At 39.3% G+C, this 27,062-nt stretch overlaps 1 long non-coding RNA gene across 1 annotated transcript; it reads left to right on the plus strand.

Annotated features, from left to right (window-relative positions):
- Positions 1–664: 664 nt before the first annotated feature.
- Positions 665–2,878, plus strand: LOC120556870. The gene is made up of 2 exons (XR_005638903.1): positions 665–945; positions 2,518–2,878. It is a non-coding gene; the product is annotated as an uncharacterized LOC120556870 (long non-coding RNA).
- Positions 2,879–27,062: the final 24,184 nt, after the last annotated feature.

Below are 27,062 nucleotides of genomic sequence, written 5' to 3' on the forward strand. Positions count from 1 at the left end.
AATGCTGCTACAAGACGTGCATTGAAAAGCAACATAGTAGTACTAAACACAGTAATAAGGGAATAATCAATTAAAAATCCTCTCCATTACTACAAAACCCTTTCTCCCATACACACACACACAAACACACACATACGTGCCATCAAGAGTTAATCATTTGTGTCTCCTAATAGGAGATCATTGGCATTGAAGCCAAAGAAACAATCCTGAAATAGCTACAATTCCTCTTCACTACTGTACAGGACGCCCAGTCGCTGAGTTTCATTTTGGCATTTTGTAACCGCTTGCGTCACTTTATTACATGATGAATGTGTCCCTGTCACAAAAACCAGCTCCAATGCAAACGGTGCTGTCTGCAGGGAGAAAAAAACAACAAAAATTTGCTGTCAAGACAAGTGTTAAAATTGCGCAATCTTTAAAAGGGTGCCACTATTTTAGTATTTATAGGTTTCAAGCACCAGTTTGAGAGAGAGTTTAACAAAAAGGAGGCACTGCAGAAAAACGGTAATATCCTACAGGGTGGACTGTCTCATCTATCATGTCAGATGGGCTTAAAATGCATTATTGTCAGAGTTTCAGCGAGTCTAGCCCTGCCATAAAAAAAAGAAGTTGCCCGCCCCCCAACACACGCACACACACACACACACACACACACACACACAGTATAATATGCGGTTTCGGTTTGATTACAGTCTCTAGCAGAACTGATAAGACTGTGTGGGTGGAAAAAGCACCATTGAAACAAGGAGGATCTGACACACCGAGCAGTGATCTGTGAAGACAAGTAACTGGAGGGAATGTGAAAAGATAAAACATTTACCTTACCTAAGGTGCCACTGGCAATTTTTAAATCCACAACAAAGATGACAAAAACTAGTTTTGTGTCTGTAAAGTTGTAACACCTTTTGTTAAAGGCCATGGATGTAGGAAGCATTGGAAATGCAGGTGAGACAATCTAACAGTAAATGTCATTTTCTGTGTTCTGGTGCCTTTTAGCAGGTGGTTTGATACTTTTTTCTGGCTATACTAGCGATTGAAACATTATGAGTACTTTTTTTTCATGTGGTTGGCCCAAGATAACATATTTGAAGATAATAAAAAGCTAAAAGTACAGAAATTTATTTGATGACTAATTCAGAGCCCTCTTTATTAATAACAATGTATTGTATTTAAACTTGAGGATCTCTTTATGCTTGCATGCAGTTGCAATTTCTGTTAAATACATTTATTTGAAGTCCCACTTGAGACACATTTTAAAGTATGTAAAAATACTCTGTTATGATTAATATTTAGTTTTAAAATGGGTTTTCCACATAAAGAGTAAAAAAAAAAAACAATGAAAAGAGGCTGGGAGCAAATCTACTCTTTCTCCCTCATTGAAAAATTTTGGATCTGGCCTCGCCCCACCTACCACAGCTGCTCGCAGTTTGAGGCTTGTTCAGTGACTACATTCTATCAGTAGTAGTAGTAGTCTCGCAATGCCAGACCTATCTCCAGTGGTGGAATGTAACCAAGTACATTTACTCAAGCACTGTACTTAAAGCTTTAGTGTCTAACTTTTTTTATATTAACGAACGTCCGTTACATTTAAGCCATTGCCAAATAAGTTGATACAAAGCTAATTAAGACTCAGCTCCACACAACTCTCTCTGTGTTTCTCAGTATGGCTATGTTCAGAAACTAGTGTCGTCCGATGACTTTCGCACGCAGAAAATCGAGTGAAGATAATTACCTCTTCTTTCGTTTTTTTAATCCTACGTGTCCTCCTTGGCTACTGGCAACTGTGGATGAGGGGTGGTGCGCACTGCGCAATCACGGAAGGCTTGTATCGTGTGGACGCACCAACAGTTTTGTTGTCATTACTTAGAATTCTCAATGGGGGAGACAGAAACTACGCACTATAGCTTTAAGTACACATTTGAGTTACTTGTACTTTACTTGAGTCTTTTCTTTTCATGCCACTTTCTACTTCTACTCTACTCTACATTTCAGATGGAAATATTGTACTTTTTACTCCACCACATTAATCTGACAGCTTCAGTACTTTACAAGTTAAGATTTTTTTCACACAAAACACATGTAGTTTATAAAATACGATGTTTTATTATAAATGAAACTTCCCAACAATATAAAGTACAGCTGAAATGACTAGCTGATTAATCACTTTGATTGACAGAACGGTTTTGATAGTTCTCAGTTTCTAAAATGTGAGGATTTTTTTGCATTGAGCACTTTTACTTTTAATACTTTAAGTACATTTTCCTGATGATACTTGCATACTTTTACTTAAGTATAATTTTCAATGCAGGACTTTTACTTAACCGTAACAGAGTATTTTTACAGTGTGGTATTAGTACTTGTACTTACTTATGTGTGTATATATTCATTCTTGCCATTGTTTTATCATTTTAGTATTGTATATATTGTATAACTGTGGTTTTGAATCATTACAATCTGAAATTTTAATTTTCAATGTTTTTAGCTCGTTTTGATGATATTATTTTCACCTCTTTACAGCTCAAATGTAGCCAAGGAAAGATGTCAGTATTACTTCACCCCTGAGAAAATGCAACATGGTCTATATGAGCTGGTTTTGTGTTGGCCGTAAGGGTAATGAGTTTGTATTATCAGAAAATTGCTTATTAATGTTCCCTTGGAGGCTTTTCATCAGTAAAGGTGGTTGAGGCCCAAGGTTTCTACACCGATGCAGTGTCATAGATGGAATACGTAACAGCCTTGCTGTTACATTTTTAGTCTCTTTTAGATCTAAAGCAAAGTTGCTAAAAGATTAGCTTTCACTATCATGTGTACCTCCAAGCATCTTCATGTGTGATGAACCATGTCTCTAGGTTAAATAATAAATGAGGTTGTTTACAGAGAAGTTTTATGAACTTTTTTACTGCACTGATTATAGTGGCTTCTTTTGCAAATGTATCTGCTAATTTATTTCCTTTGATTCCAATATGTGCTGGTAATTATAGAAATAGGAAACTTAGTCCCATCATTTGAATTCTGTATAATGGCTGTTGTAATTCTATCAAAAGGTCTGGTCTGCTTGTTGAAAGACTGCATCTCAAGCTGCCTTGAATCTGAACAAACAACTGTCTCTTCAATCCAACGCAGTGCTAACAACATTGCGAGCATTTCTCCGCTGTAAATTGATAAACCATCCCTAAACCTTCTCTCCATATTAAGATGAAACTCGGGAACAATATATGCAATTCCAAGGTTAGTGATAGAATTCTTCGACGAGTCCGTATTCATCTGAATATACTCTGAATATGACTTATCGTATAGGTCATTGTTTGCGAGTTCTGAAGATATTTCTAGTTCTGTTGCTTTGTCCATCCAAAGCTCTTCATTTCCTTCTTCTCCTTTTCCCAGCTTTCATGTGTCTTCTTCACCCTGTAAATTAACCCATTAATTAAGTGACAACTTTATCCAGTCTTGTATAAAGTACTTGAAAGCAATACTTGAGTAAAAGTACAAGTATCTTAACAGAAAATGAATTTGGAGACAAGTTACTTAAGTATTAGAAGTAAAAGTAAAAGTAAGAAAAACTTTGATTATGAACTTTATGGCCAAAGGTGTGTAACAATATCTTCTTCACCACTGTCAGCAGGGTGGTCATCCTCTGTTACCATGGCAGCATAGCTTGCACCAGGTGCTTCCATGACACTATCAGTCATTATGCTTCCTTCTCTTCATCTTTAGTTTTGGCCTATGGTTTTGCCGCTTGGCAACAAGCAGGCATTGGGTCACCAACTGGAATGGAGCGTGCATTATCTTGGCAATTTAGGAGCAATGATTCGCCAAACTTGCTTTTTTCTAGTGTAACAAATTTCTTCTGATTTTATTTTGTAGTAACGAGTAACTAAGATGCTTAGGGGAAATGTAGTAGAGTTAAAGTAAAAGTTTCTAGAAATATAAATAACGAAGTAAAGTACAGATACGTGAAAATTCTACTTAAGTACAGTAGCAAAGTATTTGTACTTTGTAACATTACAACACTGGCTGTATCTTTATTTTTAGCAGATTTTCTCTCATTTTCTCATTGAGAGATGTATTTGCTGCAACAACACACACCTATAATGTAATACCAATTTAATTAATCAGATAAAGAGCCTAAAGAGATATACAGACGTGTGTAAGGATTGTAACAGTTTACTATTTTGATATTGGAATATTTTGTCCATAACTCTGGAAATTGTCTGTTTCAGATGCACACATTTAGTTTCTTTGATTAAACAACGCTAACTTCGTGTTTAAAACTGCGACCAGAGTGGAGCATCACAGTCTGACAAGTATGGCTACCCAGTGTGCTTAAAGGTAACGCCAAGGGGTCCTAATCAAGCGTCTGTTAACCCTCCTGTTGTCCTCGGGTCACATTTAACCCGTTTACAAAAACTTTCCATATCAGAACTATGACAAAAGAAAGTTGAAAAAAGTGACAAATGTTGGAAAAACCTACAAAAACAAAAAAATACTTCTTTTTTTTTTAAACGCTGAAAAAACTGACCAAAAAAATCTGAAAAAGTGACACAAGACATCACCAAAGGTGACAAAAACATAATTAAAAAAACGCCCAAAAAGTGGAAAAAATTGAATAAAATTGACAAAAACGTTGAGTAAAGTGTAGAAAAATAAATGTTGAAATTTTCACCCAGAAAAACACAAAGTTGCATAGTCGATGGGAAAACAACACAAGGGTTAAGGATTTATTATTCCTTGAGTTTTATTAATTATCATTTGTACATTTCCTATAAACACTGTGTTCATAATGGCCTCAAGCTGTGTTCACTGCTGCAATATTGGAGGAGCAATTGGTAGGCCTACAGAAGAGATTTATCTCCTGTGACAGGAAGCAGGCATTCCTCAGAGCATAAGCTAAATACCATATGAACTGTAATGCATACGTTAAGGCCTCAAGTGGCGGAAAGAAACTGTTTTTCTATAGGGCACAGAGGATTGTTGCATGAAGACTTTTGTCCAATGATAATAGAGTATTGTAAAGAGAATCTTCTCCATAGGGTAAGGAGAGATTCATTTTTGGCTGTATTCCAATCAGAAAAGGCTTCTTTATTCTGTGGCAGTATGAAATCATTGTGCACAAACTTTTCTGTGGGAGCTGCTGGGGAAAACTGAACTGAGAAGACCTTGTTACTTTTCCTCTGTAACTCCCCTGTGATTAATTGCATTACATATTTGCTATATTCACCTCAACTGTTAGAAAAATTATGCTTAGAACAGTTTTGCTTCAGTTTCTTTGTTAAACCATTTGCATCCAAACTGTTGTTTTAGTATTTCTGTTTTAGTATTTCTGTCTTTCGTGTGTTAATCATGAAAGCTGAGTGACCTTGCAAGGAGCACAGGATGTATCCTGAGGGCAGAGCGCATAATGTGGAGGAGATGCCGGGAATGACCAGTGATAAGAAGAAAAGCTACGGACTGCATGAACCGAATAACTAACTTGACTCCTTTAAAAAAAACACTGTTGTGAACAATCTTCAGTCATTTTCTGTACTTATGCTGAAGTGCTGTAAACTGACTACTTGCTGCAAGTAAACAAACTTTTAAGAGAACTCCAGTGATTCTGTCCATTCTTTGATAAATAATTATCCTAATATCAACCATCTCTTTGTTTTCTGTGCCTCTGATTATCCATAACATGTGTGAGGAATGAGAATGTGGGGTTAAATGGCACGCAAAAATCTTAAAATAATTATGCTGGTTATTCAGAAACTACTTCCGTTACATCTCTTTTGCCTCAACTGCCCCAGTGGCCCTAATTTCCATCAAATTTGTCAGCAACCTCAGGTGTGAGTTCCTGACTGAGCAGATCGCCGCCTTTTTCTCTCTCTAGTCGTAGGTGACAGGTTAGCTTAACTTCAACTGGCCTTCTATCCCTGGCCACAATTCCCACAGATGCTTTGGGCTCTGTTAACATGCTGTTCACTTCCCACTGGATTTGACTGATCCCCATCTACTGGACCACACAAGGAAACAGACAGAAAGATAGGCAGAAACTAACGCACACACACATTCACATGGAAAAAACAAGAGAGACACAAAGATAACATCAGTTAGATGGGTAAAGGGATGTATTGGAATGATTGACAGAACTGCTTTCAGTCCGCCAGAGACTCTTGTGATACAGAGAAGACAACACAGAGAGAGATGATATGGAGGGAGGATAGACCAGATGTTATATGAAGTGAATTGAGTAGTTCCTTCACTCCACTGGACCAGTGAGATACACAGACAGAGAGAAAGAGAAAAGCCAAGATAAACCGGTATAAAAACAAAGTGAAACATGGCGAAAAGAGAGAAATTGTGAAAATTGAGGAGGAACTAAAACCCAACAAGAAAAAAGTGAGGTTGACATTTGGGATTCAGGGTGTCAGACTCAGCACTTTATTGGCAAACTTCATATTTTTTCACCGTCAGCTGTACTTGGGATATGATAACCCAGGAAGAACATTTGTACAGTAGAAATTCTTATTGACATTTATGGTAACACACTTCTGTAACATACTTTAATGGCTTACACTTGAAAGAGACACTTTGAAGCTTAGCGAAAGTTCATTCAGGAAGACTCTTTATGCTCTCATTTATTCACAATCTCTCTGTCTCCTACTCTCTGGCTTCTACTCCATCAGCTGACAATGGGCGTTCACTATGAGTCTCGCTTTGCCAGACCTTCCTCCACAGCGCTGCGTAGGAGGGCCTGGCTAGTCCACACAAAATTACGGGATGCAACGTGCTCTGGTTTATTGGCATTTCTTTAAACCAATTACAATTGTCATGAGCGCCACTAAGCGCCCGACAGAGCCATTGTGCCGCTGCAAAATAGACTTGGGAAGGAACTTCTTTTGTGTATGTTTAAAAGTTGTTTTAGCCGTGCAACAGAAAACTCAGATTGGACAGATAGACTAGCTAGATGTCTGGATTTACCCTGCAGAGATCTGAGGAGCAGTTAACCATAGTCCTCATAAATCCACCGGAGTTTAAAATTCCAACACAAAGAAAGCGGAAGGAAACGGACATCCGGACGAAAAGAACGTGATCCGGCGGAATTTCTGGCAGCACTGGAGCAATCCCAGAAAAGGAACGTCGTGGCTATAGACTAACTCTGAGACTATCCAACCCGATTTTGCCACAATCTCCCTAAGCCTATAATATCGTCTCTGTCAAACTTTAAACGGTTCTCCTCTTTGCTGCAGTCAGTTGTCATTTCAGTACGAACAGATGCGACATCCCTTCACCTCCCTTCACGTCTCCAACACATCCATCTATATCCTCAGCCAACTCTCTACACCTTTTCACCACCACCACCAGTGTCTAGACCCCTGGGGGAAATATTCCTGAACTAATCATATCATCACTACCATCTTAAATATACTCCGTCACAAGTAAGGTCTAATAGCCAAAGACTCTTCACAATTCACTTTATTGTGCACCGAAGTCTCTCCTTATTGAAATACTGTATCTTACTGATCGAACGTGGTGTTTCTAATTGTAGGATACACTTAGGGTACAGATTTGATCATTGGGAAATTATCAAAGATGTTTTATCAATATTAATAAAGTTATGAATATGGTTATTAATAACTTCATCACATTGACAAACAATCAAAACGGGGCACCACCCTGCAAGTCAGGGACCAATAATCCAACTGTGGAACAGTCTCATTTCTGTGAAAATCCTTTAAAAGGAAACAAAGGAAGGTGTGAATTCGAGCACGGACCTGTATTCACCAGCAATTATCACAATAAGTACACAAATAATCACCAGCAACTGCTAATTAAGTATAATCGAATTTATTAACGTCACAATTATCAGTAGCCAATCAATAATCCTTCAATAATAAAACGTATATACTTTTTACAATATCACAACCAAACAAAGCAAAAACAAAGCAGCATCTGTCATGGACACGTCTGTGTCTGTGTGTGGGCGTGTGTGAGAGTGAGTGTGTGTGTGTGTGTAACAGTGAGTGAAAGTGGAGGGGGCGGTGTCGAAATGTAGTTCTAACACAAATCTACAAAATGGCTACTCCTGTGAGCTGCACAACACTATTTAGCCTCAAGAGGGCGGTAGTGGTGCTGGGTGCCCGAGGAGGGGTTGAAGAGGTCGAGCGGGTTGCTAGGCAACGTGCACGCTTAAACCGTATGCTAGGTCATGTGTTAGCTCTGTACAAACGTAAGCCGACTCCACATGGTTAAGCTAGCAGCATTAGCTCGGGAGCTACGTGGCTAGCTTGTGTGTGGGGGGGGTGTGTGTGTATAATTAGTAAAAGAAGAAAGTTGAAGGGAAGAGGCACTCTGATCTTAGTTATCGATAATGGCCAGCCCAGTGGCTAACAGCTGATTTCCGCGATTATCTCGCAGACAGTAACTAAACTCCGTGAATGGAGTGATTTAGCAGGTAGCGCTTACGGTTTTAACCAGCTAATTAACACCACAATCAACAGTATCGTGATCAATTATACATTCACAGAAACAGATTAATAACCAGATATGGGCCAATACATGATTACAATCACAGATCACATTAATGGCAACAAGCGGTAGCGAACCCTTTGCTCATTAATGAAACAAACCAAACACACTAGTTCTAACGTCTGCCCAGAACTGTGTAAGCCTTCTTACTGTACATGTGTTGTTTGTAGTTAATCTCTCGCCAGAGTTTAACGATCCGTTTCGTCCAGAGCAGTGGACGACACGCGATCCAGGTCGACGACGCAAGAAGAGCGGAACGTAGTCCTTTTCTTGAATCCGGGCTGATTAAACCCGCTGCAGATGTGAGGAGATACTGGGTCAGTATCCCCTCGGATCTCTTGTATATCAGAAAGATATAAAATGTCCCAGCTCAATCTCGACCAGCGAGGTGATGCTGGCTAGCTAGTCCGGACTAGTGCACCTCCTGTCGGTAAAATGAATTACCGTGAAAAGCAAAGAAACACAAACGCCGACAGCTTTTATCCTTCCTCCACCTCCTAGTGGCGGGGTGGTGCATTCAAAGGCCCGACAGCCAATGGGAAAAGCGCAACCTTGTCACAGGTGTGAAGCAGTTCTTTGTCTCACCACCAGTCTGCCTTGCCCTCCTCGTGTTGAAGGTAGAATCTCCATTTTGGCGACTCTGCTTCCAAGTGGCAGCCTGTAGGAGTTTGGTGAAACTGGCTTTGGGATTCACATGTAGGCCAAGATCCTTTGTCTTGCCTTCCCGGTGTCCTTTGTCTCTGCAGTCAGCTCAATCTGAGCCATTTTTGGTTAAAATCAATGTTTAACCCCCTGCTTGGTCCCAACATAATGAAAGTCACTGACAATGACTCATTCAAATTCAGGTTTTAACACCAGCACCACATCTGTTAAGGCAAATCTGGATGCAAATATTTTTTAAGTAATGTGATTAATTCAACACAACCACTTCATCATGTTTAATTTTTCTTAAGTTTGAGAGAAATATCTTGCAATTAAGATTTACAAAGCAGATGCTGAGGTTTGAGATGCAGAGGCTAACTCAGCATTTTTGCCATGTCAACCACAACAGAAGATGAGTTTCTCTCCAGGATAAATAATCATACCAGCAATGAAGAGTTAACTTCCAATGTTATATATACTTCAAATTAAAGAAAAGTGACAGCTAATTTGCCATAATAATAATAATAATAATAATAATAATAACAACAATCATTTACTGCTAGACCCAAATCAAACAACTTATACCCCCTACATGGTAAATTAATCTTAAACAACTGTATTTGTCTTGTAACTGTATTTGTCCTGTAATGTGGGTGGCAGCTCGCCACCCACATTAACAGATACACACACAGCAGAAAAAGATATGATCCTGAATAGCAACATAGTGACACTTATCAACGGAAGTAATGAGTGAGTAACTTTATAAATTAACCTGAAACGTTTCAAACAATTGTGGCTCATTTGAGCCAGAAATATTTATATTTAAAGAAAAACATTGTTTTTGAATGGAAAACTTGAACTTTTTGCTCTTTTCATTTATTTTTTTTGTCCTAAACACGGCTACACCAGGAAATTACATGTAGGCTACTCTATGCGACTCAGTTAAAAGTGAGCTAGAATCCAGGAAAGAGACTCTGTTCTGGTGTGCTAGACACACAACCTGTGGTTTTAATTGGTGCTTAATTGCAGCGTGGGCAGTACATTAATAACTTATTACCTTGGCCCTCTCTTGAGATACTAGCCAGGCAACTTCTCACGGGTTGTGTGTCATCACATCCAAACTTTGATTAAGGCAGTGGGAAAAGCACAGACCCTGATCACATTTTTGTTGAGCTTCCAGGCTGATTTAAATGTAAATTCATTTTCATTTCAGCTCCTCCCATATCTTGACAGTGTCTTGCTATGGGAGCAGGGAGGGGGTCGAAGGGAAGAGGGCGATTCTGCTCAGGTAAGCATATTTAGTTTGTGAGCATTTGATTCTAAACTAATTTGAATAACTGTGTGAAAGCCAATTTGGTTTAATTGAGCTCTGCTCTTCTGAACACCTGCAACTAGATTAGTGACTGACATTGAGTTGTTTTGCTGCATTGGGCCTCCAAGTGCTGCTCCTTCCGATTCATAACTCTGGATTTACCTCCAAATTTTAATACAACACCATATGTGCTTTGCAAAAAAATATTTAATGAGCTTGGCTTGGTATTTCACAGAGCAGTAGTGAAATATGGCCAAGATAGGGGAAAATAATACCCAGACTAATCCATCCTATGCCTGAGTGCTGTGACAAAGGCGGTTTATTACTATTACCATCAGTGTATGATTATCAATATGTATTAGGGCATCACCATCGAGCAAAACCCCAACAGGCCATGACAGGTCTAAAACAAACTATGTTTCTGCTCCATCGAGGGACAGCATTAAGCAAAGATGCACATCCCCTGGCACCAGGCCAGCACAGCTGAATCTGCCAGAGAAGTTGTGTTAGCTCAGAGCAGCACACACTCTGTCCTGGCCTCTGCAAGCTTTGTGTAAGCCTCTGCGGCTCTATGATTTGTGCAAAACCAAACTCATTGATCCACTACAGCTCAGAACTCTAGTGTTAACCCCCCACACACACACACACACACACACACACACACACACATACACACATGCCTCACATCATATGCCGATTATAGCTGTTATTCAGATGGATTCAACTTGACACCACTTCATGATCTCAATCAAAATAAAGGAGAATTGTTAAAAAAAAGTCATACACTTGAAAAATTATATTTCCACATCCTACTTTGAGAGCAGTCTTCAGTGAAGTTTATGTGAAGTATAACCACTTAGAGTGACAAAAGATCCAGATATGATTACTACTGTCGGGGCCAGATGTACGTACATTTGCGAATGTAGCGTTATCAGCGCCATGGCCAACCTGCAGAAAGCGCACGCTGTGATACTTCAGCTCACGTCATATTTAACAAACCTGCAGTTCATCGGGTAATCGGCGCCTTTCTCTACCCACTATACCGTAAATTGCGTGCATCTTCCTATCATGGATCAGCCACCAAGTCAGTCAAAACAGCGAAAACAAAGATTTAGCGATAACGAAGTTGATCTGCTTGTTCATGAGGTAACAGCTTGATGCGTGTTATTTCGACATTAGTGGTGGGGAAATGTATGTATTGACTAGTGCGCTGTAGCAAAGCATTAAGTACTGGTGCTATGATATGGCTGAGTGCAGACTGCGATATTCCCACTGCTGATGCTATGACTGTTTGAAATTATCCTGATGCCAATATTTGTAATGTAACGAGGAGTTGAACAACTGCTGGAATGGAATATGAACGCTGAGTCGGAGATTCAATGTCATCTTTGATTTCTTCCAGTAACTGTAATACTGCATGGCTGCTTAATCTGTAACGCTTAATGATTTTGTGTTCACTCATCTGAAAAAGTGTGATCCTTGTGGCAAAAATCCTTTCAGCTCGTCTCCTTGGCCTATCTTCGTCTTGCTCGGATTACTGCTGCCATTTCACCAGGAGGCATATGCGAGGACACCATCTTTTGTTCGTACCGCGGAATACATAATTAGGCGCAAAACTCCCGCAAAAGTGGGAGTTTACCATAAAGAGATGGGAGGAGAAGCGCTTCTCCTCCCATCTCTTTATGGTACACTCCCACTTTCCCCTTCACCCTCACATGAATGCATATGCATGACAAGGAAAAGCGCAATTTGCCATTTTCAGTCCCCGCGACAGGCAGTCTGCGCTTTTACCTCAGTGCGGCCTGTTTGTACATACCTTGCCATGCTTTTACGCAGACGTTGCGAAACAAATACGCCTGAAGTGGGCACAAAAGCGTTAGTACATCTGGCCCTCAGTGTTCAGTAAGCCTTGCCTTGCCTGACTGCTCCTTTCCCAGCAGGGAGGACACTCCAGTGTATTGTTCACACTTTCAAGCTTCGATGTTCATTGAAATGTTTGTACTGTTATGTCTTCTTCATTCATTTGTGTTATCCTAACAACTGCATGGCTTTAGACAGCACCAAATTATGAGTCACGTTTCCCTAAATACACATTTTGTGGTTCGAGTTAATGCTGCATTTGTTAATGATCCAAAGTGGCAAAGGCACTTCCCACCCTCTGTGCAGTCAAGCTACTGAGGTAGGAAAACATGAATGCCTGCAGGTAAATGTCTCTTTAATTTCTTAAGAGCAGAGCGCTTTATGTGAACAGCATAAACCAACAAATGTTAATGTACTGGTGTGCTGATGATTCAAAAAACACACCATGCTGAAAATCATCAACTAACTTGAGTGTGTTTCTTGTAAAAGCAATATGTATCTACTGTGAGGGGAGCCATGTTCACTAAGCATCATGCCAGACACTGAGGTTTGAGAAAACATACCCTTGACTTTGCAACAGCCTTCTGCAAAGGCTCAGAGAAGCAGATCAGTGTACTTTTATGCTGTAACTTCGTGAAGAAGGCTGGACGCCGAAACGCGTTGAAGTTGTTTTTTAATCTTATTCTAATGAGAATGTGCCAGATGTATTAAAGGCATTTTAAAATATTTGTTCTTAAATACGAGTGCCTTCGGTTCTTCCTTGATGTCTATTGGATTTGTTCATGCCCCCTACCAAAGAGCACCGTCTTTTGTTCACTAACACTAGTTCCAAGAAGCTCTCCAATCTCTTCCGTTCTGCATCTTAAAAAGCATTGGACTTTGTTGACCTTTAATAGATATCATAGCTTTGCACTCTTGTTGGTTTGTACACTTGTCTTTGTTTTATGAATTGTCTTCTATGGCGCTTTTCGTCACAATTTTTTATTTGAGCTGTAATGCATGTTGTTGTGAAAAGAGGCTGCACACTAGGATATTTGATAAATCTGCACTTAACATTTAGCTATTTTTAGACAAATATAGGACAGTATGAGTAACACGCCAGCAACTCAGATCAGCTTAAAAAGTTGGAGGTGATGCAAGGTGATATCAAATTAATTCTGCAAGCCTGGGAAGACATTAAGTGGAGTCAAAGAGTTGTAAAATGTTAAATGGTTGTTTCAATTTCAATACATTAACACAGAAGGAAAGCCTCAAATGGTGCCTAAAATTGGCTTGAGTCTCCCTTTACTTTAATACCTTAAAGTAGCAGAATGGTGTGGCTAATATTTAGAGGCCTATACAGCATTACATTATTCCAGTCCATGGTTCTAGTATGGGAACTCAACCGTAGACCTTCATTTGAAGATCTTGCTATGGTCTCTTTCTTTCTGTTTCTTGGATGAACTGAGTGGAAATGTTCTGCGCTTTGAGCACTATGTGAGCATTGAGAATGAATTTGGACAGCTGTAAAGGCACAGATACTGACATTGTGCTGCAACAGCAAAATGGGATCCAGGAGAGAGGCCATTGAAAAGCCCCCTGTCAGACCTTTCAGTGACAGAACTTCGCCCACACTGACAGAGAACAGGCCCTCACCTGATCACCACTGCAGCGCCATCTGATAATGCTTGCTGAAATTCAGCGCCAATTACACAGACAGATAGAGTAAATTAATGAAATATTCAGTTTGGTGTTCTCCTTTCGTACTTGTTTACCATGCTTTTGTTGTCAAGAAACTTTTAAACAATTGTGTTTTTCCCTCTATTTAAAAAAAAAAAAATGAAATTGGGCGTTCTGTCCTGTTTGTCCCGATTAAGTTCTGGAGCCACAGAGCTCAGGAAAACAATTCTTAACTGATGGTATGAATACGATGTCATACATTTTTTATTTTTCTCACTTTTTAACAATGATTTACTTGTTTTAACTGCTAAATTGTTGAGAGAGAACACTACAATTCGTCCAGCTGACACTGAGTATGATGGACTGTCATGCAAAATGTCTTTTGCTTAACAAAAGCTTAATGTTTCTCTGTGATTTAAATCACAAAATTGTGGCACACTTTGAAGTACTTTTGTGTATAAAAAACGCAATCCAAGGTTGCAGCCAACCATTAACAAACAAAATCTCAGTTTTTCACCCTTTCTTCTTGATCACACACATCCTTGGAAGGGACATGATACTTGGTTGTAGGGGTAATTTGTATATTTTACTTTTGTACGTTTCTTCTTTTTTTTTTTGCAATTACATTTGCTCACCTAAGGCTATCTACACACATTCATTTAGCTCTTGGCTAAACCAATCACAGAGTGTGTTTTCAGGCAGAATTAGGGGCAGTGGCATCATCAGAGTTGAGGAAATGACTGAAAATTACAGAAATTACTTTGTTCTGACCTGGTTGTACTTGAGGTTAATTGTGATGTGCTTAGAAAAGGGGATAGGATTGTTTGAGCCCAAGAGGAGCTGCACATAAGAGTGAAGTACTTTGGGTACCATAGAGAAAGCACTGCAATTTTCTTTCATCTTTAATTTTTCACTCAAGAGGGAGGAGCCCTTTTGTATCCTTTGGTGTAGCACACAACTGCATATAAATCATCACAATCATTTTAAATATAAATCATCTCACTGTGTTCTGTGTATTATCTCAACAAATTGTGTACGCAGCTTGCTCCCGTGAAAGGTCATGCCTGTTAAAAGTAAACTACACTACCAAAATAATAACTAGGAGTATTCAAGACATTACAGTGTCAACAAATGTCTTTTAATAGATTAATAATCTACTTGTAAATGTGGAAAATGATATTCAGTGAATGACTTGGAATGACTGTGCCACTGGTTTCTGCCATGCAGTCTTGTCATCCTGACAAGCATAAGCAACGCATGTATTGTAGGTCATGAACAGTGACGTCTCGCTAATTGGCTCGCCACTCTGTCCTGATTTACAAGTGTCGAAACTGCTTTCTCACAACATGCGCATTATAAAGAATTGGACATGGCTCTTGCCCTCCAGCTTGCTAACAATTACTTCAGTTCAATCTCGTGTGTGTGTGTGTGTGTGTGTGTGTGTGTGTGTGTGTGTGTGTGTGTGTGTGTGTGTGAGAGAGAGAGGGAGAGGGACAAAATATCTCTACACTCACTGTTGCTCAGTAAAAAACATCCATGTCACATCCATGTAGTTGTAGAAAAAGTTTTGAAATATTCTATCTATCTATCTATCTATCTATCTATCTATCTATCTATCTATCTATCTCTATCTATCTATCTATCTATCTATTGCTGTTGAAGAAACAAGGCCTATAGTGAGTTAAAGTTACCATGATGTGAAGTAATAACACATAGACAATTCTACTGACTCAGCACACACCCACTGAGGCACTGAGAAAAAGAAAAAAAAAAGAAAGTTGAGCAGTGCAACAGATTAAAAAAAAAATCCTGTGCCCAGTCCGAGAGGGGAAGTTTTCCATTTTATTTTTCATTTTCATTATCTGTCTGGTGAAAGTATAAATGCCAGGAGGATTAGAGAAATTACATGGGCTCTCGCCTTTCCTGGCCTGGTGCTTATCCTCCTCTCTGCTCATCTCTCCCTCTCTCTCTGTCTTTTTTCATCTATTGCTACCCTACCTTCTTTGCATTGCTCTCTCTGTTTACCCACCATCTTTGCCACTCCAATGTCCTTTTCCCTCTCTTCTGTGCCTGTCTCTATCTATCTCCCGATGTCATAGCTACTCTGTTGCCTTCTCCAACTTGCTACCCTAAGACATACCCCTATTTCTATTTCTCCGACCCCTATCTCCATTTTGTAGCTGTGCCGCGGCTTCTCTTTTTGTGAGTGTGTTGCTCTCACCATACCGCTGGCACTCCCCGCGGGGCTCACGCTGGATCAGCATGACTGGGCATGGCCCCCCTGGGTCCTACTGGCCGGCCAGTCCTCAGCAATAAGAAGTGTCTTAAGAAGGGCCCTAATCCTTAAGATCTATTACAGATAGCAGCGCTGACACAGGCGACAGAGATTAGAGGGAGCAGATACTGACTGTATTGATTGGCCTTCGCATCCCGAGGCCAACCCAGCAGCTTGCTCGTGTAATAGCACAATGTGCGTCAGAGCCAGCAGCTGTAAATGCATAAAGACTGGACTGAAGTGAGGTAAACTGGTGATACTGTAGAGCCACACAGTGAGGGCAGGAGACAGAATGCCTACTTGTGTACCATTTTAAGTGGAGGTTAGCATCGCTGCTTCACCTCCCTAAATATATGCTGGCCCACAGTGGCCCAAATTTGCTGAGAGGGAAAACCACTCTGTGTTTGGACCCAAGGGTAATTTTTTTTCATGTAGTGTCATGAACTTATGTTTTAGTGAGCCGTTTCTTAGGGATGTCTGTTTGACAGTCACATTTAGGCATGGTTTGGGAGCCAAAAACCAGCTGGACCATTCACTTTGCAGTCCATTACCAGAGGTTACAAAGTCAAATTCATTTTGTGCTTAGCTCAAAAGAATGTGCCAATTTTTGGGGAATTTGATAAATGTTGAAAGTGCCCATGGCTAATTTAGAATGGTTTAAATTAGGATGAGGATGAAACACTGATTAAACTGATACTCCATGTGAAATAAAGATTGATGATGTTACAGACGTCTCAAATATATTGTTGCAATGGAAATAACATGTTGACAGCTACACTACGTTTAAAAGCAACCTGGATATATTGAGTACGTCTGCAGGTACAAAATGCTCCATGTGTAAAAAGAAATTGGATGAATTCAGTGTTCAAATTGCTGCTAATGACAATGACATTAGCAATGAACTCTTTTATATTCATATATATATATATATATACACACTCAATTATATGGTTTAAAAATGGCAATGTTCCATAGTGACTGAGTTAAAACGGACAAAAATTGAGCTGCTGTGAATCCATACAGAGGCATTTTGCACATTCCCCCCCTGCAGTGATATAAATTTAATTTGGTCCTCTCTTTTTGCAGTCAAAAATGTCAAAGTAGAATGTATTGTTTATTTGTTATTGTTAGTGATTTATTTATTGACAGAGGAGCCAGCCAGCAGAGCCCAGTAGGTAGGAGAAGTAAACAAATTGGGAACTGTTGCTTACATGCTATTGGCAGACAGTGTTTTGTTAGCACAGGAATGGAAGACTAAAGGCCATTGTATGCTGAAAAAGAGCGACTTTGTATGACTTGTTGTTCGTCCATGTTGGAAATCAAAAGGCCGTTCTGAATGGCCACACTTGAACAAGTCTGTTGTGTCCTGTTAATACTGTTAGTAAACACTGGGGGCGCTAGAGTGCACAGTGAGGATACAGAGTGGTATGTGTGTAGATGAAGAAGAAGAATAAAGTTGGAAGTAGCGTGATACATGTCTCTCGGCTCTTACTTAAAATACTTTTAAGTAAGTTTTCAGATTTAAGCCTCTAATGGCAGAAGAACTTGATTTATTCTCTTTCATTATGCAACCATGCCATAGTTTGGTGACGTTAACTTAATACTTCATAAAGGTAGGAGGACCTTCGTCAGCAGGGTTACTATAATAAAAGTGGTTAGGTTAGAGAATGATTGTGGTCTTAATTTAAAAGAAAAATGATATTGACAGTCAGTTGGAGACAGGAAAGTCCAAAGTTTTGTTAATTCATCCATTCACCCGGACATCCTCTCTACAATACCGTCACAGTTCTGATGATTCCTACAGGCAGCTTTAGAACCACACCAATGTCTAAACTAACCAAGATTTTAAGCAGTTTAATGTGCTATAATTAGCTTCTTAGCCTGCAAACTGACATAGTGGTGGGTGTCTTTGTTGTTGCTCATTCAGCAAGCCAGTGTGCAGGAATAGACATTTGTCCTTGTTTGTTAGTTTAAAAGCAGGAATTAGCTTGAAAGATAATGTGGGTTGTTGTTTAGTCTGTGGTTCCTGTGTAGCAAGCTGCTGTCTGGCTGTTTGTGTGACCACCTGCTACGATAGAATGGTGATGTTACTGCGTTATGCAAATACAATTTAAAATGAAATGATTTATTTGGCTGTACATGTATAGCTTTGCACATAGCAGGAGAACAAACCACATCCTAAATCTGTTTTATGCAAAGATAGGGGGAATAACCATAACAATATAACAGAGCAGATATATATGCAGTAGCTGAAAATACCCATGTAATTTAATTTCAGTTAAATTTTAACCCAACAAGAGTCATATCAAGATGTTGCTTTAGTGGCTTTTACACACGCATACGAGCTCAGCCAGAAAAATGCACTAATGTGCATGCATTATTGGCACTAAAGTAAAATACAAGAGAAGGTTTTACAGTAAGATGAATTGGCCACTGTGTTTATATTCCTCATCTATTTTGTCCATTGATGAAAATACTAAAATTATGCATGTTTTGAAGGACTTTCCTGGCACTGTCAACCAGGGCAACAAGCTACATTTCTCAATAGCTGAGTGCAGAGAACATCTCCAGCAACGATGAATATAAACAGGTGGATAGAGGACAGTAACATTTCATAGTAGCAGTAACCCCGATATTTGAAACTTGCCTTTTCACTTGTAGGCATTTTTTGTTTGACATACTAGACATGATATGTAAAGGATGATTTTCTCAACCAATTACATACCAAACTCTGACACTAACGTTATCAGTGTTGGTTGTATGACAGTGCAGTCGTGGTATGTAAGTGATGCTCTACAACCTCTTGATATACCTAATACTACATAATAGGTGCATACCAGTGTAGTTTATTTGATTTGGAGAATTGTTGTTTTTGCATTTAGCTTTCAAATCGAAAAGGAGAACAAAACTGACAGATCCCTAAGAAAACAAATACATAATAAAATAGCTCACAATTTTCTATTTCAGCCTTCCGTTCGCCTTTCTTTTCTTCTTTACAGTGCGGTACTAATATTTTTCATTTTAATGTAATAGCTCTGCCTAATAGCCTCACTGTCTCAGGCTCCACCAGTGTCGTTTACCCATAATATAAAAAAGCAAATTAGCATTTATCCTGATTTATTACTGTACCAAACAATACACTATTTCTAAGTGTTGAAAAAGAGACAAGCATAATATGTAGGAAACACATGACATTTATTTTGGCATAACTTTAACATCAATCTAACTTTAACATCTATCTGGATAGATGTGTTATAGCCTCGTTATCGCACACTACTCCTCCTCTTTAGGCCTCCATGCTTGAAAGGAGCAACAGCCCCCCTCTGTCCCATGGGTTTAACTTGATGCAATGGATTGCCAACAACACACAATAGCTACAAGGCCTCTGCTAATCACACTATTGATCCTGTAATTCCACTCATTTTAAACTCTTTACTTCGGCGGGTGGTATCAATGAATAAAGTACAAGTCTCCGTTTCTTCCCTCGTCTGCTGAGGCACCTGGTGTCTCTGGGGAGGTGATAGAGACCTGTGTGGCGTTTCCACATCACAGACCTGCTCTCTTTTTAGTATTCAGACTCCACAGAAAAGTCTGCCGTGTTGAGAACAAACGCAAATGGAGAATGGCTGATTGACCTCCTATCCTTTTTACGGCTTCTTTTTGAGGACTGTTGTGTTGTGTTGTGTTGTGTTGTGTTGTGTTGAGTTGTGCTATGTTGTGTGTGTGTGTGGGTTTTTTTTTGTGTGCAAGTGAATATTGCCACATCAGTGCAAAGAACTGGGATGCAAGAGAGGAGAAGCCTAGGAATGTGAACCCTTATGGAATATCAATACGCAGAGTAATGGTCTGGTTTTCGAGATGGCAGAGAAGGCTTTGGTTCATTGCATGTCATTTCAAAAGCTGGGCCCGTAGAACAAAAACACAAACACACCCAACATCTATCTTGTGATTATACAGCATCCCCAAGTAGTTAGTGAGACTGTCATCTTGTCAGTGAATTAGATTAACTGTGACAGACCTCCTTGACAATAATTATGCTTTACTCCGACAGGAGCAAACTCAGCAAAGCATGCCCTCCTAAGAAAAACCAGGCTAAAATTTACGACACTACTCTGCATGTGCACTCTGCAATAATGCAGATGGCGCAAAGGAGCTAATGGTGGGTTTAATTTTTCTCAGCACTTTGCCTCATATAATTGACCCTTTTACTGTAGATCTGCGAGGAGATGAGCTTGAAGTCCCAGAGTCATAATTTAATGTTTTGCATGCCTTTTAATTAGACAAGCAGCAATAAAGAGAGAGAGAGGAAGAGGAGGAGAGGTGGAAGGAAACATATTGCAGTGAGAGATGCCAGATCACGTATACTTGTTTACATATTGTCCTTGAGTAGATGCAGGTATATGAGAGCAGGCATTTTAGGAAGAGAATGACATAATGAGGAGGTGAGGGAGAGTGTGGAAAAAGAGAGAAAGGAAGTGGCATGGGAAGAGACACAGAAAGAGAAACTGAGATAGAGAGCTGAGGATTATAGAAATAAGAATAACAAGAAAGAAAAATGAAGAACAGGATTTACATAGAGTGTAGTTCTCAAATGGATTAACAGGGAAAGAGAATATATCTGATGGATTTGGGAGAGTGTATCAGTGATTGTGGAATATGTAGGTGAGCTCTGTGTAATGTTGGTGCAGGGATAAAAGTATTACATGAAATGAGCTAAAGTACTGTAGGCAAAGAAGAGTAGATAAAGTGGTGTCATTGGTGAAACTAGAAATAGGGTTTCCTCTCTCACTCCACAAGTAAGATCCTAGAAAAGACAGTGGACACATGAATGCTGGAATGGATTTTAAATGAAGCAGCTCAGGCAAAAATGACAAGTATGAGAAAATAACATGACCAGTGTCTTACCTTGTTTAGAGGATAATTCCAGTTTACAACTTGAGTCTAATGTTCATATTTTTGGCCACCTTTGTTTGCTCTTCTGAATATATTTGACTAACCTGGGGGGGGGGGCATCTGACTTCTGATTTCAGAAATGTTGCCACTTTCCCAGATCTAAATGTTATTATTACAGATAGGAAGGATGGCCAAAAAATGGAAACCAAGCAGTAATAAAACTGAATTATCCTTCAAGAGATCTAAAATAGCAAACAGGGTAAACACATTGGACCAAGAAGAAAGACCTAAGGTGAAGGTGATTTGCATTGTGTGTTAATGTGGTAAATGCTGCCTGTCAGATTCAGACATTTAGCCCTTGCAGGTGACAGCACAGCAGTGTGGTCGCACCTGTTTTCCAAGGTCATCAAAGTTTATTTCATGGATCTATGCCAAACCAACTGTAATAGCTCCTTCTGCTTTTCTGACAGTGTGTTGTTGACAGATTGGAATTCCATGACAAAATTGTTTCACTACTTTATATCAAGCCTTCAGCAGACTTTTCATCCATCCAGCTATTATTAGCCTCTGAAACTCACATAGACCTCTGGACGATTTGGGATTGCCATTGTTCAGTCTCTCACCCCGTGGTTCATGTGCTGCTTCCTTTTCATTATGGTCCAAAGAGATAATACCACTCAACAAACCCTAACTGCCCATCCCCTCATTTGCTCTCATCATTATCAAAAGTAGTGATTGTGCTGCCGAGGCCCCCTCCCTTTCTCGCCCTCCACTCACCCTCTTTCTCTGTCATAAGAGGCCCTCTTTGCTCTCAGCCACAGGCCATCAAAGTTGTCCCACAGCAATAAGCTTTTGTCTGTGTGACCAAACATTTGATGCTTGATAAGCGTAATCCTGGCCTGTGTTTTAGTCCACTGAATGGGGCTGTGTGGGCTGCGAGGCCCTTCACAAAGCAGTGAGAACTAAATTGCTCACTCTTGCTTGCCTTTTGTCTCTGGATTTGTGAAACACTTTGAGCCGCTTTTACAGTTCTAAGGGTGATGGCCTCTGTGGGATGGAGTTTATTGAGGACCGTGTTTTGTAGCCGTATACTGACCACACATGATAAGGATATGGCCCAGTTCCAGTTTATCTGTTCATTGCAAAAGTTAGATACTGGTTTTCTTACGTGTTATATTTTAAAATAAAGTATGTCCATACAGTCCATTGAGCTCAACCTTTTATAAAAGCATGCATCACATTAGCATGTAATATGGCAAAAATAGATCTTTTGTATACAATATTGTATGAGCAGGTAGCTAATTTGTGTTTGACAAAAAAGGAGTGGAGACAGAGAGGACTGAATCATGGAACATTTTCAGTCATCAGGTTTCATCTACCAAGCCATCGTTTGATAGATAAAGTCTGACTATATTGTGTGCTCTCTGCTGTAATACTGGATGGAATGAATGCATTGCATAATGCGCATCAAGTTTCATCAGCAAAATGCCCATTTCCCTTTTCCAACCTTGCTGCTTTAAGACTTTAAGATGGTCTTCAAAGTGATTTTAACACGTCTTGAGATTTTTTCGGTTTTGAAGTGTACACGTCTTTCTGTCACTGATTTTATCCCCTGGCAAATGTATGGTCACCCACATCCAACTAGCTTAAGCCACAATCCCATTAATTGCATTAGCACTCCAAGGGGAAGCAGACAAGTTGGAGTAATTGGCCTGCACTATGCAAAGCAGGCATAGTGTAACAGGAATTCAATACCAAGGAGGGCTGATGAGTGATTACAAAAACATTTCACTGCCGGCCCAAAGTTTAACCAAAAATGATCTCTTGGTAAGCGTTCTCTTCTTTGTCCTTGTCCTGTAGACACTCTTTTGTTTCAGTATTAATTGACTGCAGTCTGCAGTTGACAATGGCTGAAATGCAAGTGCCTTGTTTTCTCGCCGTCTGGGATGTCAAAGATGTCAACATTCCTCGCCATCACTCACCTCCCATTTGTGCAGACTCTAGCCCAGCTAATGCATCCAATATGTCCCCTATGGGCTCCCATACATCAGCCCTTGACCCACGGGAGAGGTTTAGGAGGGAGAGAGCATTTATTATTGAAATGTCTAAAGGGGTGTGCTGAGGTGGGGATTCTTATAAATTCATATTTTTTTCTGAATGCAATGAATCTACAGTAAGACATTTGGGTTAATGTGAATGAGAATCCTAGTTTGGAATATGAGAACATCTGCATGGGCTTCTTTGCTGAGAAAATATGGTGGACAAATATGAACAGGCGTGTAAAAAAAGAAGACTTTTAGTAGTAATTTAGAAAGATTTGGGTAAAAATAATTTTCAATGAAATTCAGAAATGCAAATAAATTAGGACTGTGACCACCAATTTGGACATTGGCCTCATTGTTTAAGGTGGAATGAGGTTGACTGCGGTATTATTATCTAAATGAATCTAATTTTGAGTAAATGCAGAATAATTCTGCAGTGCAGATGCCAAGGTAATTATTTCAATTTGATTCATCACCATTCTGTGTGAAAGCTTAGCACAAAATCTTTCTTTTTCAAGCAAAAAGATAAATATTATATCTATAAACACACTGGACCTCCTCACTCAACAAAATGTTTGTTTTCATGTTGGTCACTTGTATTGCACTATACCAAAAAAAAAGAAAAAAGACATTCATAGTCCATGCAATGCACCACTACAAAGTCACCGGTGGACAGTCTGTTGTGTGATCAACGAGCTTGGAAATCATAGAACAGCTACCATACAATGCACTACCTCATACCATATATCTGGTAAATGTCTGCAGTGACTAAAAGCTATGAATAATGTACTGTGTACAGTACGCAATAAATAAGCAATGAATTTCTTTTGACCAGTCTTGTGTGTCTCTCAACTATCCTGGGCTATTTCAAAAGGTTACACATTCATCAAAGGTGCTGGTAGAACAACAAAGGTCAAGGATACTTCCTTTCTTCTTCTTTTTTTCGACCCATCAGAAAGAAAATGAAAAACAGATAATGTTATAGATACATGTTGTATGACACAAAAGAACCTGTCTTAAGCAGGGAATGGAAAAGATGTACTTGGTGTGTGAAAATGGATAGCAGGTGTAAAGAGCATTCTTCCAAAGAGCATTAGGGTGGCAGACAAAAACAGGAAAAAAGGAAATTGGCAGCACTCCAGGAAGGAAACAAAACAAAAAACAGAAAAAAAAAAACTTCTGTACATATTCAAATAAGTATGTCTCTGGGCTAAAAAAAAAACAGTTGACTTTTGATTAAACCAGAACTAATTGATCACGTGGAACAGCTCATGTTAGGCAAATAGCAGCGAAAACATCAGCCACATAGAGCAGATGCATAATGATCCAAACCTTAACGAGCGTTTGATGTTCCCTACATTATCAACATCTGCTTTCTTTTCTACCTGTATAGAGATCAAATCCACTGTTGATGTTTGTATGATGTATCAGATTTAATAAACATAAACATAAACATAGTCACTGTAGGATGATGATCAGTTTTTCCATCATGACTTGCCTCTTTTCTGTTGTTGATTTGTCATGAAATATAAGAAAAGCAAAACCTGCTTTTGTATGGTTGTGTTGTCATTCAAACCTTTAAAGATACTTGGCTTTGGTTTGATAACTTTTTTGAGGAATCTGTTGCATATTATTTGTTCGTGGGTGGAGTTTCTTAATTGGTAATATTTCTAAAATTGTTAGCATTATTTGTGTTGTTCAGTTTTTGTTGAGGTTAGGTAAACATGCAAGTCTACTTTTAATAAATGCAGTTATTCATGACAACCAAACTAAGACTGCACTGAGAGCTCTTAAGAAGTACCAACATATTTTGCAAGTACATTGTGATTGAGATATATAATTTTATAATTTCAAACACACAAATATAATATCATTGTAGTAATTTTTCATTTAGGGTTAGTTAAACCATCAAGTGTTTCCCGGAATACAAATGTGACTGTCTGGTTAAATTGCTGTTACTGCGACTTAATCATCAGTGAAATATCTTTTATTCATTACAATGGCAGTATGTAGCCCCACAGGTCTTAGGTGCCTGGTGGAGCAGCCCTGTAATTTGGTGAAAAAATAACTCATTGGATGCAACAGCGATGTTGTGTTTTCTGCCTGCTTATTGCATTGTCAGACTCTGTATCGCAGACTTTCAGGCCCTCTTTATATATACAAGACTGTAACCTCGGAAAGCTCACCAATGTGATTTGCATCATCTTTTCCCTCTAGTGTCTGTTCCCTTTAAGGTGTTTCTGAATTAAAACTCCTTAAATGTCATGGTTGCAGTGTCTAGGGGTGATGAGTCTCAGATGGTTGCACTCTGGAGCATTATAGAGTCAATCTGAACCAAGTCACTCAGAAACACTGCTACAGTGCACACACACACACACACACACACACACATGCACGCACACACACCATGCCTAAAACTGTTTATGTAGTACATTTTATTTTTACTAGCAAAATACTAGTAACAAAAGGTTACCATCTCTCTTTTTTATATTGGATCAGTGAATTTAAACATATTTACATATTCGGTCTGTGATAGTCAAGAATGATGACCCCATATATCCACAAAGACTTTATATTTACAGTTTGTCGGACCATAAACCAGCTGTTGTCGTTTTGTCACCTCCAGCAGTTTCGAGACTTCGACACTGACAATGCAGAATTTAGAAAGATCCACAGCCTCCATAATCGGTTGATGCCCAGTTTCCACAGTAAATCATTGACCAGTTGTCCACTCGAGGCATTAAGCTTTTAGTGCTCAACAAAATAACTTCTACTGAAATGAATCGCTTCAGGTCTCTGTCAAACCAACAGAGCATAAAGATGTGAACGAGATGTAACATCTGCCACATAATGGATGCTGTAATTCAAAAATGCCCCACAACATACATTTTTTAACATGAATGGCCCCCATTAGGACTCAGACTCCTGCCAATTTTGGCAGTGGCACTGACAGGTTTTACACAGTGAGATAGTGTTGACATTAGCTGCTGGACTTTGTAGGGAACTTGAAAATCCAAATGTATCCATAGTCACTTCCTGCAGGATTCAAAGTCTCCAGCATCACTTGTAAAAAAATGTTTGTTGGTCAACTGTCAAATGGTGATGTCAGTGAATCTAGTCTGTCTACAAATACAACTTCAGTGTACGATGAATGGTTGGGTCTAGGAATGGCAACGTCTGTCGGTTGGTCGGTCTGTCGACCATTTTGTCTGGAAAAACTTAGTTTATTACCAAATACCTGCAAATACTTTATGATTTTCCCATTAGCCTCAGCTATACTTCGCGTTTAGCGATAATTAGCAAATGCTGGCATGATAATTGAAGATAAACATGATTGACAATATACCTGGTAAACATTAGCATGTTAGCATTGTCATTGTGAACATGTGAGCATGTTTGAATGGAGGTCACCCAACTGTGTTCTGATTGAGTCAAGTTCCACTCAAGGTAACCACAACTCTCAGCCTGCTTGTTTATTTCAGGAGATTATCAATGAATAGCTGCACACTTTAGTGTAGATTCAAAAGGGTAAACATTGTATGAAAAAATTTCATTTTGCATGGAAAGTCTCACACCACTCTCCTTGAGGTGCCTTTTTAATTAAAGCCTAATTACAATTGACTCTTCCTGCTAGATATTCAATTCCAAAACCCAGCATCTACACTACTACTATATACTACTGTATAATGTCTTTTATTCCATGAATTCTAACAAAATTCTTTTAAATCTGAAGTCACAGTTTAGCTGTGGATGAGAGGGAGAAAAGTTAAGCAGATGCCCTGTGAGCTCCCTGGCTCTGGAGAACTCTACTTCGTATTCTCTAAGGGTTGACTGAGGGAGAACTGTAACAATTTCTATTCTGATAGGAAGCAAGTGT

The sequence above is a fragment of the Perca fluviatilis genome, chromosome 4 (genome assembly GCF_010015445.1).
Source record: "Perca fluviatilis chromosome 4, GENO_Pfluv_1.0, whole genome shotgun sequence".
In the NCBI taxonomy this organism is placed as follows: domain Eukaryota; kingdom Metazoa; phylum Chordata; class Actinopteri; order Perciformes; family Percidae; genus Perca; species Perca fluviatilis.